The following is an 11771-nucleotide window of genomic DNA, read 5'->3' as shown; positions in this document are numbered from 1 at the left end:
GCTAGACTGGTTAATTTATTTTATTAACATTTTTTCTTGAAGTAATTACAGACATTAATAAAAGATGTACCAATCTGACAGTGAATTTCCTTCTCTCCCTTGCTCATCATCTACATGTATTTTATGCTAAATAATTGTAATATAATTATTTAATTATATGTCAATAATACTGATGTTAAATAATTATGAAACAATGGTTGTCAATTTGATATCACTGGGATGAGATCCTATTGAGAAATTGCTTCCATTAGATTAGCCTGTGAGAGTTTATGGGTCATTTTTTAATTGCTATTGATATGGGAGGGCCACACCCACTATGAGTCATACCAACCCTAGGCACGTGGCTCTGGGTTGTATAAAAAAGCTAGCAACCATTCTGGAAATCAGTCTGGAGGTTCCTCAGAAAATTGGACATTGAACTACTTGAGGACCCAGCTGTTCCTCTCTTGGGCATATACCCAAAAGATGCCCCAACATATAACAAAGACACATGTTCCACTATGTTCATAGCAGCCTTATTTATAATAGCCAAAAGCTGGAAAGAACCCAGATGCCCTTCAACAGAGGAATGGATACAGAAAATGTGGTACATCTACACAATGGAATATTACTCAGCTATCAAAAACAATGACTTTATGAAATTCATAGACAAATGGTTGGAACTGGAAAATATCATCCTGAGTGAGGTAACCCAATCGCAGAAAAAGATACATGGTATGCACTCATTGATAAGTGGATATTAGCCCAAATGCTCAAATTACCCCAGATCCACAGAACACATGAAACTCAAGGATGACCAAAATGCGAATGCTTCACTCCTTCTTTAAAAGGGGAACAAGAATACCCTTGGGAGGGGATAGGGAGACAAAGTGTAGAACGGAGGCAGAAGGAACACCCATTCAGAGCCTGCCCCACATGTGGCCCATACATATACAGTCACCAAACTAGATAAGATGGATGAAGCAAAGAAGTGCAGGCTGACAGGAACTGGATGTAGAGCTCTCCTGAGAGACACAGCCAGAATATGGCAAATATATAGGCGAATGCCAGCAGCAAACCACTGAACTGAGAACGGGACCCCCCGAAGGAATCAGACAAAGGACCGAAAGAGCTTGAAGGGGTTTGAGACCCCACATGAACAACAATGCCAACCAACCAGAGCTTCCAGGGACTAAGCCACTACCCAAAGACTATACATGGACTGACCCTGGACTCTGACCTCATAAGTAGCAATGAATAGCCTAGTAAGAGCACCAGTGGAAGGGGAAGCCCTTGGTCCTGCCAAGACTGAACCCCCAGTGAACGTGATTGTTGAGGGGAGGGCGGTAATGGGGAGAGGAAAGGGAGGGGAACACCCATAGAGAAGGAGACTGGAAGGGGTTAGGGGGATGTTGGCCTGGAAACCAGGAAAGGGAATAACAATGGAAATGTAACTAAGAAACACCCACGTTAATAAAGATGAAAAAAAAAAGGTAGTTGAGCAAGTCAGAGAGAGCAAACTAGTAAGAAGAGTCCCTCCATGGTTTCCACTCCAGGGTCCTGCCTTAGCTTCCCCTGATGATAGATTATAACCAGTTAGATAATAATCCCTTTCTTTCCCCGGGTTAACCTAGCTTGTCCTTATCTCAGCAACAGAGATGCAATCTAGAACAATGATGTAAAAAGAAAAAATATAGATAGTATGTCCTTTGGGAGGAGGGCAGTATTCAGGATATAAAGTAAATAAGTAAAATATAATAAACTAAAATAAATAAGTAAAAAATAATAAAATAAAATAAATGATGATTTGGGAAAAAGAGAATAAAATGTTTTCCTCTTATCAACAAGAGCATTTTCTCATATGACTAGAATATAATTGTCAAAATTAGGAAACCGGTCATTGGTTCAAGTTGATTAATTTGTTGATTAAAACAATGCTTGAGTTTTTTTCTTTTCACGTGAATTAACTTTAGACATATATTTGTCCTTCAGTTTTCATATTTATTATCTGGAAACTATTCAAGATAATTTATTGTTTCCCCCATTTGTGCATATGACCTCTGTGTTGGTGGACCTGGTATTATTTTAGTGATTGCACTATTTTATTAAAAATTAATTATTGCTGAGTGTTTGTGGTGATTTGAATGTGCCCCCTCAGCTTATATGTTTGGGTACTTGATCCCACGTTGGTAGAACTGTTTGGGAAGGATTAAGGAGTGTAGTCATGTTGGGAGAGGAGTGTCACTGGAGGAAGACTTCAAGATTTAAAAGTCCACACCATCCCCAGTTAACTCCTTCTGCCTTGTGCTTATGGATCAAGATAAGTGCTCTTGGCTATTGTTAGGTCTCCATGGACTATAACCCCCTGAAAATGTAGGTCCTAAATAAACTCTTTCATTTATAAGCTGTCTTGGTCATGATGCTTTATTGCAGTAGTAGATCAATAACTAAGACTGGTAACTACTTGGTGATTTAGGGAAATAGCTTTTTCTCACCTCAGACCAAATGCTATTTTGTTCAGCATGTTATATGGATTCTGCGTGCTCTAATTCTAGTGACCTTTTAAAGTTTGACACGTCCTTTCTATTCATCATGTGTTTAGAATACATAGGCATATCATATGTTCTTGCCAAAGTGGTTTTCCACATGGGATCACATCAATTACCTTTAACATAAGAACACTAAAATGCCCTTGGTGACACCATTGTTTCTTAGAAAATGTCATTATTTTACCAGTATGCAAGAACAGGTGGGATGTGCTCAAGAAAGAACAAAGAGTCGACAGTGGGGACCCTTGAGTGTTTTGCTGCTGACTTCTATAGTTGACATGGAGTGGTTGCTTATTAGAGTAAGACCTTTTGGGGATATCATTTATTTTTGTTCCTGGAAGTATTTTAAACATTCTCATGCCATTTAGTGTTTTAATGCCTAATCATGGTATCTCTGGCATGATATTTTTTAATCTGAGTTTAGAAGCTGTGAGATCATAAACTTATGTCTTCCTAACATTCTTGGTTGGTTTTAGTTTTAAAAGTATTTAAACTAGTCTTATAACACTTGTCTTTAGTGTCTGTATCTGATGACAAGATCTTCATACTTTTCCCTTTCATCCATACTCCTTGTCCTGTGCTGGATTCCAGAAGAAAGCTCCACTTACGCCATCTCCCTCTCCCTATCTCTTCAACTCTTCCTAATATTTTTGCTTACCATGTCTGTTCTGTTCCTAAATTTTAATTTCTGTAGTCATGGTTAAGTATTCTATTTAAAAATTTTCAAGATCTGTTTTGTCATGTTTAGAGTCTCATGTTTCTTAGTTCTTTATTTCTTACTTTAAAAAACGTTTTAAGTTCTATCTTTCTTAATTCTGAAGCCTTGGATTTTTGCAGGTTTCATTCTCTTATGAGTCCTTTCTAAAGGAGCCCCATCATGAGTTTTCATTTAGATTAATTTTATAATTTTATAGAGTTGAAAAAAAGGTGACAGAGTATACCATGGTATACATTAGTTCCCCAGAACTTAGTTCTCTTTTGATAGGGTCTCATATAACTCACGCTGTCCTTCAACTCTTTATACAGCCAAGGATGACCTTGAACTATTGAGCCTCCTACATCTACCCTCTGAGTGCTGAGATTAGGAATCTGAAGCACCATCATGTACTGTAAAGTTCATGAAAGTTCATGGTGGCATCAGTGTGAGCAAGTATGTAAAGCTATATACTTTAGAAACTTGTGATTTTGAGGGTGGTAGGAACGTGTAGGAATGAACACAGATTTTGTGGTGTGTGTGTGTGTGAGAGAGAGAGAGAGAGAGAAAGAGAGAGAGAGAGAACACTTATGCATGTTCATCAATTTATTATGATGAATCATGATGATCACAACAAATCTAAGGATAATCCTAACTAGGATCCACTAGCTTAGCCAGGTGTTTTAATAGCCACTGATGAAAAATACAAATTGTTTTTTCTCATTAGTATGAGAACATTAGAATTCCCTTAGAAATTATACTCACAGTACACACACACACACACACACACACACACACACACACACTCACACACTCACACACTCAATAGATTATATGACTACCTGACTGTTTCTCATGGCTTGGATTCTATGTTGATGATACAGAGCTTATCAGGGTCTACAGATGAGCTGAGATCTCTAAAATATTCTTTCTAAGCTATTCCAGACACCCTTTAATTTGAATCAAGATCAAGTGATTGCCTTGTCCTACCACACAGTGGTGCTATGGAAGGACCATTGAGGATTCGAACTTGCCACCTGCCACCTGAAGCAATATTGTAAAATTAGTCATACCCAAACAATAGAATCCCTGCTTTCTGTAGTTCTGTTCCTTAGACCAAAACTTTGCATTTTGAACAATGTCTTGCCTCATTGACAAGGAATAACAAAAAGTAGTTTGACAGGTTTCTCACATCCTGTGCTACAATAAAAAATATATAGGAAAGGGAATTTAATTCTCTGGCCTCCTAAACATATGCCCTCTATCCTCCACCCCAGAGAAAAAAATAATTTCCATTTAAAAGGTATTTTGACTTTGATTAGTTGAGAGTAACGTCCCATGTAACTCAACGGCTTGAAAATAAAGTCATAGCTAATGGCTCTTCCTGGAGTCAGGCAAAGAAACAGGGTATACAGCTGAAGAAGCATCTGTCTTTTCATATGTATGAACGGGGTCTGTTATAAATCCTACAGGATTCTGCAGCTTCATTATGAAGAAGACTCTGTATGATCATTTTAAAGACCATCTGCTCTGGGTTTGGGATCATCTCCTAGCTGGGCGTCCTGGAGCGCTGGATCCTGCAGGCAGGAAACACACTGTGCAAATCCCTACTCACCTCACCCTGCCCTGATGAATAATGCAGAGGAGGGGCTGTTAGTTTCCTTCCCTTGAAATTGTGGCTTGGGAAGAGCCAAAGTTTTTGCACTCCATTTGGATGCTTTTCACTTCTTTTGAAGTAATGTTACCTCGGAGCTAAGAACAATTTTTGGAGCTCTAATGCTCAGGCTATCAACACTGGGAAATTTATTTTTGTCGGCTCTTTTTTCCCCACCCCATTTGATACATTATTGGGCTCTTAAAAATATCAGTTAAGTACGGCGCAAAGGAATATTTGTCGAGCTGTCAGCACCTTGTGATTAATACAAATGTGGCTTGCAAAGGGGTGGGGGGAGAGCAGTACAGACAATATAGTTGGTATTATTTGACTTTGAAACCAGAAAGACATCAAAGACTTTCTTGATGTTGCTACAGGATTTTACCAAAGCAATTATATTTTACACCCTGCCTAAGCAGTAGCTTTAGTGAAAAACCCTGTGCTTTGTAAGCAGGAAGAGACCACTGGAGAAACTCAATATCAAGAATTCAGGGACCGTATTTTCCCTGCCATCCTAATCGAGATGTGGCCATTCGTTGTTTTTTACCAAGCCACAAGCTCCAATCTATGGCCAAATTCTTGTGGCATAGAAGTTTGGATTATTTTCAGTCTCTAAATGGCAGGTACACACAAGCTACCTGATCCCATGCACTTCCTCCTTTTCTCTTTCCCTTCACTGCACCAAAGTCTCAGTGCTCCCAAATGTAAGAGACATGAGGTCAAAATAAGACATGTCCATGTTGGATTCATCAGCGTGAGGTAGTTATTTACAAGAGGAAAATAAGATAATCCTCTGCTATTTATGTAATTGCACGGAAATTTGGCTTCCCTTTTGAACCTATTTCCAAAATTATGGTTCAGAACTCATAACATAGTTATGGATTACAAAAGAATGCCAAGAGACATCCTCAGTATGGGTTAAAGTGTACTGTTGAATGTGTATTTGAATAATTATTATCTATGCTGCCTTATATTTCTCCTATATGGCTTTATTTTTTGCTCTAAAATCCCCTTTCTTTAAAAGCTTCTCTGGGCAAAAGATCAAGTTTATACATTCTTTCCATTTTATTGGAAGTCATTTGAGCTAGAAGCATACAAGTTGCTCAATTAGCATTGATTGGCCATAAAGTGTACTTAATTGGTGGCATAGCTGGTATAATAGCACTACCTTTTTTCTCGGTTTGGTTTTTGGTTATATGTTAATTTGTGGATGACGACTTCAACACTGGCCACATACAGCAACAACAACAGCAACAACAACAATAAAAAAAACATCAAGCACTGCTAAACATGGATAGAACCTCTTTCTCCGTTTTAAGCATTCCTGCAGTTCAGTGACGTCATCAGCTATGATGTCACAGAGAACAAAGTCAGGTCCTATTTCAGACAGGGCTGACCTCGGTTACAAAGAGCAGAGTAAACACTTTCTTTGCAAGTTTGTCTGATTGTTTTCTTTCATCTGAACATGAACTATATTTTTTTTCAAGTCCCATCAAAAATTCATCTTCTGCTTATCCCATAGATGGGTTAAGAAGTAAATATTTGTCAACAGATGAAGTGATGAATGATGAATGAGTGAGAACCTAAGTCTTTGATGTTGCCTAGGCCTTCGTGTGGAGGACTGCTCAGTTCCTCCATTTTTGAGCACAGGGAGCTTTCTCCAGTAAATGAAGCCACATCTTGGACAGATACATTCCTTAAACCATTAGTTTGATACATCAATAAATGTGTTTCAGGAAACACAGATGTTAAATGAGAATCACGTAAAAAAGCACATGGTGTAGGATTTTAATAATGATTAAAATATATCAGTGTTATCAAAGCACAATTTCATAGATGAATTTTAATGATGGTTATCTCTTAGAAAGGAATAAGTGGATGGATGTGGGAATAAGCTCACTTGTCCTTCAAAGAAAAGAGTAATGTTGCATTTTGATTTGAGTTTTGATAATATAGGTGTCCTCTTTAGAATCTCTTCACTTTCTCTGTTTGGGTATATTACATATTTTCAAATACTTGGGTTTTTTGTTTTCATTTTTTATTGGTTATTCTGTTTTTATTTTTATTGGTTATTTTATTTATTTACATCTCAAATGTTATTCCCCCTTCCCAGTGTCCCCTCCACAAGCCCCCTAGTGCCTCCCTCCTGCTCCCTCTATAAGTGTACTCCCCTAACTGCCCACACACCCCTGCCCCAGTGGCCTAGCATTCCTCTATACTGGGTCATCAAGCATTCACTGGACCAAGGGGCTCCCCTCCCAGTGATAAGGCAGTCCTCTACTACATATCCAGTTGGAACCCTGGGTACCCTCATGTGTACTCCTTGCTTGGTGGTTTAGTCCCTGGAAGCATGAGGGTGGGGGGTCCGGTTGGTTGATATTGTTGGTCTTCCTATGAGGTTGAAAACCCCTTCAGCTCCTTCAGTCCTTGCCCTAACTTCCCCCACTGGGGTCCCCACACTCAGTCAATGTTTGGCTGTGTACATCTGCAACTTCATTGGTCCAGATCTGGCAGAGCCTCTCTGGGGACAGTTATACCCGGCCCCTGTAAGTAAGCCAGGCATCAGCAATAGTGTCTGGGTTTGGTGTCAGCAGATGGGATGAATCTCTATGTGGGGCAGTCTCTGGATGGCCTTTCCCTCAGTTTCTGTTCCACTCTTTGTCTCTGCATTTCCTTTTGACAGGAGGAATTCTGGATTAATATTTTTGAGGTTTCAATGGGGGGCCATGCCTATCCACTAGATATGGTCTCTCTATCTCTCCTTTGTAGAAAATTTTGACTAAAGTCCTCTTGGGTCCCTGGCACCTGGGAGTTTTTAGTGGCTACCCTCAGTTTCCCCTCTCCCACTGCTAAACACTTACTTTTAAATTCTTGACCCTGAGTACCTCTCTCTCATCTCCTCCTATATCTGAACTGGCTCCCCCTTTTTCCTCCCCCTCCTCTCTCCCTCCCAGGTTCCTCTCTCCCTCTTCTTCTCAGAGATTATTTTCTTCCCCTACTGAATAGTACTGTAGCATCCACACTTTGGCATTATCTTCTTTCTTCTTGAGTTTCATATGGTCTATAAGTTGTATTGTGGGTTTTCCAAGCTTCTTTTTGGCTAATATCCACTTATCAGTGAGTACATTCCATATGTGTTCTTTTGTGATTGGGATACTTCACTCAGGATAATATTTTCAAATTCCATTCATTTGCCTGCAAAGGTCATGAAATCATTGTGTTTAATAGCTGAGTAGTACTTCATTGTATAAATTACCACATTTTCTGAATCCATTCCTCTATTGAGGGACATCTGGGTTGGTTCCAGCTTCTGGCTATCATAAGAAAGACTGGTATGAACATAATGGAACGTGTGTCCTTGTTATATGTTGGAGCATCTTTTGGGTATGTGCCCAGGGGTGGTATAGCTAGGTCCTCAGGTAGAACTATTTCCAATTGTCTGAGGAATCACCAGACTAATTTTCAGTGTTTGTACCAGCTTGGGGAAAGGGGGTGTTTCTCTTTCTCCACATCCTCCCTAGCATCTGCTGTCACCTGGGTTTTTAATCTAGCCATTCGGACTGGTATGAGGTAGAGTCTCAGGGTTATTTTGATTTGCATTTCCTTAATGACTAAGGATGTTGAACATTTCTTTAAGTGGTTCTCAGCTATTTGAGACTCCTCAGTTGGGAATTCTCTGTTTAGTTCTGTATACCATTTTTTAAAAATATGGTTATTTGATTCTGTGGAGTCTAACTTCTTGAGTTCTTTGTATATATTAGATATTAGATATCAGGTGAAGGGTTGGTAAAGATCTTTTCCCAATCTGTTGGTTGCTGTTTTGTCCTAATGACAGTGTCTCCCACCTTACAGAAGCTTTACAATTTTATGAGGTCTCATTTGTTGATTCTTGATCTTAGAACATAAGCCATTGGTGTTCTGTTCAGAAAATTATTCCCTGTGCCTATGTGTCTGAGGCTTTCCCCCACATTCTCTTCTATTAGTTTTAGTGTATCTGGTTTTGTGTGTAGGTCTTTGATAAACTTTGACTTGAGCTTTGTACAAGATGATAAGAATAGGTCAATTTGCATTTTTCTACATGCTGACCTCCAGTTGAACGGGTACCATTTGTTGAAAATGCTGTCTTTTTTCAACTGGATGATTTTAGTCCCTTTGTCAAAGATCAAGTGACCATAGGTGTGTGGGTTAATTTCTGGGTCTTCAATTCTATTCCATTAATCTACCTTCCTGAATCTGTACCAATACCATTTGTTTTTGTTTTTTGTTTGTTTGTTTGTTTGTTTGTTTGTTTCTATCAATATTTCTCTGTAGTATAGCTTGAGATCAGGTATGGTGATTTTCCCAGAAGTTCTTTTATTGTTGAGAATGGCTTTTTATATCCTGTTTTTTTTTTTTTGTTGTTGTTGTTGTTATTCCAGATACATTTTAGAATGGCTTTCTATCTCTGTGAAGAATTGAGTTGGAATTTTGATGGGGATTGCATTGAATCTGTAGATTGCTTTAGGTAAGATGGCCATTTTTAAAATGTTAATCCTGCTGATCCATGAGTGTGGGAGATCTTTCCAACTTCTGAGGTTTTCTTCAATTTCTTTCTTCAGAGACTTGAAGTTCTTGTCATACAGGTCTTTCACTTGATTGGTTAGCATCACATCAAGATATTTAATATTATTTATGACTACTCTAAAGGGTGTCATTTCCCTAATTTCTTTCTCAGCCTGTTTATCCTTTGAGTAGAGGAAAGCTATTGACTTCTTTGAGTTAATTTCATATCCATTCACTTTGCTGAAGCTGTTTGTCAGCTGTCAGAGTTCTCTCATGAATTTTTTTGGGGTGTCACTCATGTATACTCTCATATCATCTGCAAATCGTGATATCTTGTCTTCCTCCTTTCCAATTTGTATCACTTTGTTCCTCCGTTTGTTGCCCAATTGCTCTGGCTGGGACTTCAAGTACTCTATTGCATAGATAGGGAGAGAATGGACAGCCTTGTCTTGTCCCTGATTTTAGTGGGGTTGCTTCAAGTTTCTCTTCATTTAATTTGGTATTGGTTATTGGCTTGGTGTATATTGCTTTTATTATATGTTGGTATGGAGCTTGAATTTCTATTCTCTCCCAATACTTTTGGTATGAAGGGATGTTGTATTTTGTCTAAGAATTTTCCAACATCTTCTGAGACTACCATGTGGTTTTTGTTTTGGAAGGTGTTTATATAGTGGGTTATGTAGATAGCGTTCCATGTACTGAACCATCCCTACATCCCTGGGATGAACCCTACTTGGTGAAAGATTGTTCTGATGTGTTCTTGGATTTGGTTTGCAAGAATTTTATTGAATATTTTTGCATCAATATTCATGAGGGAAATTGGTCTAAAGTTTTCTTTATTTGTTGAGTCTTTGTGTGGCTTAGGTATTAGTGTAACTGTGGCTTCATAGAATTTATTAGGTAGTGTTCCTTCTGTTTCTATTTTATAAAATACTTTGAGAATTATTGGTATTAGGTTTTCTTTGAAGGTCTAGTAGAATTCTGCACTAAAACTATTTGGTCCTGAGGATTTTTTGGTTGGAAGACTTAATGACTGCTTCTATTTCTTTAGGGGTTATGGGGTTGTGTAGATGGTTTATCTTATCCTGATTTAACTTTGGTACTTGCTATCTGTCTAGAAAAATCTTCCCTTTCACTTAGAATTTCCAGTTTTGTTGAATATAGGCTTTTGTAATAGGATCTGCTAATTTTTTAAAAAATTTCTTCAGTTTCCGTTGTTATGTCTCCCTTTTCATTTCTGATTTTGTTAACTTGGATATTGTCTCTATGCCCTCTGGTTAGTCTGGCTACAGATTTATCTACATTGTTGATTTTCTCAAAGAGCCAGCTGCTGGTTTTTGATTTTTTGTATAGTTCTCTTTGTTTCTAAATGGTTGATTTCAGTCCTGACTTTGATCATTCCCTGCTGTCTCCTCCTCTTGGGTGTATTTGCTTGTTTTTGCTCTAGAGCTTTCAGATGTGCTTTTAAGCTGCTAGTGTACGCTGTCTCCAATTTCTTTATGGAAGCACTCATATACAGGGTGTGTTTTCCTGTTGGCACTCCTTTCTTTGTGTCCCATAAATTTTGGTATGTTGCACCTTCATTTTCATTAAATTCTAAAAAGTCTTTAGTTTCTCTATGTCTTCCTTGACCTAGTTATCCTCGAGTAGATAGTTGTTCAGCTTGTGTATGTGGACTTCCTCTTGTTTTTGTTGTTGTTGAAGACTAGTCTTAGTCCTTGGTGACCTGATAGGATGCATGGAATTATTTCAATCTTCTTGTATCTGTTGAGGCCTTTTTTTTGTGTCCAGTTATATGGTCTATTTTTGGATAAGGTACCATGAGATGCTGAGAAGAAGATCTATTCTTTTGCCTTAGGATGAAATGTTCTGTAGATATTTGTGAAGTCCATTTGGATCATAACTTCTGTTAGTTTCACTTTGTCTCTTTAGTTCTATTTCCATGATCTGTCAATTTCTATGAGTGGGGTGTTAAGGTCTCCCACTATTACTGTGTGAGGTTCAATATGTGCTTTGAGCTTCAGTAATGTTCCTTTTACATATGTGAGTGCCTTTGCTTTTGGGGGATAGATGTTCAAAGCAGATATTTTCTTGGTGGATTTTTCCTTTGATGAGTGTGTGTGCCCCTCCCCATTCTTTTTGATCATTTTTGGTTAACAGTCTATTTTACTGGATACCAGAATTGTTACTCCATCTTGTTTCTTGAGACCATTTGCCTGAAAAAAAATTTCCCAGCCTTTTACTATGAGGTTATTTCTTTGTTGCTGAGATGTTTTTCTTGTTTTATAATAAATTACCTCATTACTTAAAATAAGTAAGAGATGATAACTCTTTGCAGTGCTTCTGTATGTGA

The sequence above is a fragment of the Rattus norvegicus genome, chromosome 14 (genome assembly GCF_021556685.1).
Source record: "Rattus norvegicus strain SHRSP/BbbUtx chromosome 14, alternate assembly SHRSP_T2T, whole genome shotgun sequence".
NCBI classification, from domain to species: Eukaryota; Metazoa; Chordata; class Mammalia; order Rodentia; family Muridae; genus Rattus; species Rattus norvegicus.
This window is presented reverse-complemented; position numbering follows the sequence as displayed.